The sequence below is a fragment of the Vitis riparia genome, chromosome 6 (assembly GCF_004353265.1).
Source record: "Vitis riparia cultivar Riparia Gloire de Montpellier isolate 1030 chromosome 6, EGFV_Vit.rip_1.0, whole genome shotgun sequence".
Taxonomy (NCBI): Eukaryota; Viridiplantae; Streptophyta; class Magnoliopsida; order Vitales; family Vitaceae; genus Vitis; species Vitis riparia.
Genome location: NC_048436.1, coordinates 4445189 through 4450510, shown reverse-complemented (window position 1 = coordinate 4450510; position 5322 = coordinate 4445189).

The following is a 5322-nucleotide window of genomic DNA, read 5'->3' as shown; positions in this document are numbered from 1 at the left end:
TTCAAAAACAGTTTTTCTGTTTTTGGAAACAAGGGAAAATGGGTAACTGCTAGGGGATTCCTTTTGGAAACTCTTTTCTGAAACTACTATCTCAAATTCATCCTTCAAGGTGATTCAGATTTCTTTCTCTAAATGGAAAATTTTTTTTCCGGGTCTGTTTGGTTGTTAGGAAAAAGAGGAAAGGAAAAAAAATTGTTACAGCTTTTTTTTTTTTTTTTGATAAAATTATTTTTATATAAAATTTATATTTTATAAACTTCACTTCCTATTTTGTCATTTTTTTTTCATACAAGGGTATGAAAACTCACTTTTTCCTAAATATCGAGATATATCACGAATTAGAAAATATATCTTTTATCAATAATTGGTTTTGAATATTATATTTGAATAGGACACAATATATTTCATATCAATAATTGATTTTTAATGTTAGATTAAATTGGAATATAATTATATTTTATCATACCAAAAATATCTAGGCTAAGGTATTATTTGCAAGATTATTAAAGTAAAGTTTGTCAAAGAATTGTTTGATTATAGACCTTCTTCACTTAGAAATATAATTGAATATTGTTTTAATGTGTTGAAAGTACGTTTCCAATTTTAAAAATAATGTCATTTTACAAATCAAATAGATACTCATTAATAGTTATAATTTGTTGTAGTCTTTCATAATTTCATTCTTAAGTGAACTTAAACAAGTTATACAATGAATTTATCATATGAAGTAGAAATAACTATGGCAACTTGTTGTATTTCATAGCAAATGTAAAATATTTATATTAATAGTGTGTAAATATATGTAAAATATTTATATTAATAGTGTGTAAATATTGGTAATTAAATAATCATGTTAATGTATGAAGCAAATATAGAGACAGAAAATATGACATACTATTCTTATTGATGATGATGAATATTTATATACAAATACATTTGACTTCTAGTATAATTTAAATTCTATCTTTTATTATAATTCACACTTAATAGTAAACTTCTAATAGAATTCAAATTTTATATTTTATTCTAATTTAAAATAATATATAATAAATAGATAAATATAAATATATAAATTAAGAATAACACTAACTTTCTTTGATATGCCCCGTATGATGGAGCTCAAATCGGAGATTCCAATCTTGATTTTAAAAGAAAGAAAATAGACTGTGATGTATTCAACTTCTATGGAGGCGATCTCCTTGTTTATGTGGAGAGTGATCTCCTTGTTACCATGAGGGTCAATCTCCCTGTTTTTGTGAAGTACAGTCTCCCTAGATCTAGGCGATAAGGGGATTCGACTTAATGACTGAAAAATTAGGCAAGAGTAGTGAGATCTTTCTAAGCCAAATTTCCAAAAACTTTGAGGAACTTGTAAAAGGAAAGTTTGTTCCAAGGAATATTATTATGAGCCTTATTCGACATCAAACTAAACAATGTTTTTTAAGCTAATATAGTAGATGATATAGGAGGTAAAGAAGAAGGTAAAGTATTAGGCATATTTCAAGTAGAGGTAACAAAACATGAGCATATTTGTTTTCCCAAAAAATGTAAGAAAACAATCAAATCTTTGAGGAAGCTTTTAGAGAAAGAGAGATAGGTAGAGTTGAAGTTAATAAAGAAATATATATTAAATTAGGGGAACTAATACTAGTAGAAAGCAAATGAGAAGAAAATTCTGGTAGGTTTGAATCAAGAAAACTTGGAGCTCTTGGATGTAAAGAAGTATTGAAATCAAGATGTTGCATTAGAGATAGTAAAGAAAGAGACATTGAAACCAGGATATTATATTGGAGACCATGGAGAAGGAGACATTGATGCAGAACCTAAGTCGAAGGCTCTGATACCATATAGAGAAAGAAAATATGACATACTATTCTCATCGACAATAATGGATATTTATATACACATACATTTGAGTTCTACTATAATTCAAATTCTATCTCCTACTGTAATTCACATTAAAAGTAAACTTCTACTCTAATTCAAATTCTATATTCTATTTAATTCAAACTAATATATAATAAATATATAAATACCAATATGTAAATTAAGAATAACATTAACTTTCTCTAATAGCAAATACAAGATATATGAAAATTGTTCAACTATCATAATTGACTTGAAGTACTTTGTTTGCAATTATATTTATTAGGCACTTTTAATTTAATATTTTTTTTTCCTATAAACAAATCAATCCAACTACTTATTTAACTCCTCTTAAAAAATGAATATTAAAAGTATTTTTGTTTTATAGTAATTTTGTTTCTTTAGAATAAAAAATTGTTTAATAATTAAGACAATTATCTTTCTTTAATTTATATATAATTAAAAATTTATTTATTTATTTATTTATTTTCAATGAGATTTAACTTGAATGTGATTTTATATTAATATACATTAAATTTTAAAAATTTTATAAAATAAAAATAAAAATTTTCTTTAAAAAAAAAACAAGTTTTTGTGTCTTATTTTTAAAAAACGATTTTTAAAAAACAATTGACCAAAAACTTTTGTTTTATAAAAACAAAAGTAAAAAACTATTTTTTTTTTCTCCATCTTGAAAACAATTTTTAAAAAATATGATCAAAGGGGCCCTTATTTTTTTTGCACCTGATGAAAAAATAGTAGTCCATATAATTTTATTTGACTCAGAAAATTGGGTCAAAATATAAATATATTGACAGTAATAAGAAGGCCTACATCAACAATGAGACATTAATGGTAACCTATATTAACAACTTTGGAACATCAACTAGATGCTACCAACATATCTTATACCTATGTGGACACCTTAATTAATGATACTAATCCTCACCATCAACATAAAGCCAACATTGATGGTGAAATAAAGTCAATAGAGGCTTTAATCCTTTTCGCACAAACCTAATTTAAATTATTTTATTAAATATGATAAAAAAGAAATACCTCGCAAAAGTTTCATGTACAAGGAGAATGTTATGAGAAAATTTACAAATCTTTTTTACCCCTAAAGTATGAAATTTGTGAATTTTGTTAGGAGTCATAGAGTAGACAACTATGTAATCACACAAACCTTGAAAATTAAATTTAACTAATTATGCATGCATGCAAAACCATTGTAATTAAAGTAACAATCTTTCTCGAAATGCTTGTTATTCCAATCTATTTATCTAATATTTCCAATTCTATAAAAAAAATCAATAAAATATTCCTCAAAATAATAACAAATTTTACTTATTTAAAAATTAAATAATTTAAAATATATAAGTTTCTATAAATTCTCTTAATTAATCTGTATATCTCTAACAACCATGGATCCATTAATTCCTTTCCTGCATTCCTCCAACTTGGATATAAAGGCATAGTATCAAAGGTTAAGGGTTTGTTTGATAACTATTTTTGAAAATAATTTTGAAAAATAGTTTTTGAGAATATTTTTGGATAACCGTTATCTAGATTTTATAAAACAAAAGTCTGTTTGGAAACGTAAAATATTTTTAATCTGTTTTTAATATTTTTAAATATGTTTTAAAAATAATTTTATATCAATGTTTTATTTTTAATCATTCTGCATGTTTGTATAATTATTTTTCAAAACAATTCTAAAAAAAGAAGTAAAAATAATAGAAAACAACTAAAATATGTTTTCTAAAAATATTTTATTTTCTATTTTTAAGAAGAGAAAATAGAAAATAGTTTTTAATTGTTAAACGTTTTTTTCTATGTTTTTTATTTTGAAAAACATAAAATTATTCTAAAAAGCAGTTCCCAAACGGAACCTAATTTACTATCTTCCCATGACATTGGTATTGTCCTATTGTAAAACTATGAGGTGTTTGCCATATGGCCTACCTCAAGCACATCTCATGTATCATTCAAATTGTTCCCAAATATCTGCCCATCTGGCCTAACCCAAGCCCATCTTATATAGAAAAGCCCGAACCCAAGCCCAAAAAAGAAAAACCCAGTAACTTACCAGTTTATCAGAAACACCACCACGAATAACTCACAGTTTGAAACAAGTTAAAATTGTTGAAATCAGATGAGATAGGGTAGTAGTAGTTCTTAGCTCTGTTTTGGAAGCATTTTACTCATCTTTCTTCTCTTCTGTGTCCTCCTCCTTTTCTAGCTGGACATCATCTGTGAAACTAAACATAATTATTTACATCCTTAATAAGAGAAAATCTTCAAAATTTTACTTACTTTTCAAGATTGGTCTCCACCCAAATGCACATTCTCCGAATAAATAAAGCGAGTGAATTTTGATTCACTAATATAAAAATGTATGGAAAAGGAACCTTTAAAATTTAAAATTAATATTTTTTTTCATCTATTTAAAAATAATTTAAAATACATGTATTTTTTAACGAGTTATCTAATTATTATCTAAAATGGTCATTTTACTTACCATGTTAATATTAATTGAAAAATAGACTGTTTCAATGTAAATACTCCCCTTTCTTTTAGATTTATTATTATTATTACTATTTTATTTGAGATTTTTTTTTTCACCACTTCTAATGTCCATGTTCTTCAGTCTACCTTACTTTTGTTATAGATGTTTGTTCATGGAGAGAGAAAAAAAAAATCACCTCTTTCCTAAGAGGTGTTTGTTTTTGGAGGAAAAAAAATCTCAAATAATAATAATAATAATATATTTAAAAAGAAGAGAAACATTTATATGGAGAAGTTTAGTTATCAATTGATGTTGATGACATGACAAGTAAAAGAGACATTTTAAGGAATAATTAGATGATCATTAAAAAATGCATGTATTTTAAATTATTTTTAAATAAATGAAGATAATATTGATTTAAAAATTTTGAGATTCTTTTTTCCGTATATTTTCGTATTAGTGAGTTAAAACTCACTTTTCCATACATTTTAAGCCTCCACTTGATGTATAACCATTGGAAGTAGAGTAGCAATCCTTCTCCAAAATATCTATTTATCTAACTCATATTTCCAAGTCTATAAAAAAATCACTAAAATATTCCTCGGAATGTAAGAAAATTTGAATTTGTGCAGGCTGATGGCATCACCTAAGGTGATAAATTAAAATACAACATAAATTAACTAATTAAAACATGTGATCATATATCTTTCTCCTAATTCATTGCACCATTGAAAAAAAGACACGATATTTGTGATGTGTTCTTGTGAGTTCCCCTACTTATATTATATATAAATATATATATTTAGTCGTCTTACTATTAAGATGGAGACTTAAAATGTCCCATATAACCAGACTTTGTTTTTATTCTCTCCCTTAATTTGTTGTGAAATGAGCTTTGTCAAAGTCCATACGCGGAAAAATCTCACCCCTAAGGCTTACATAGAGTC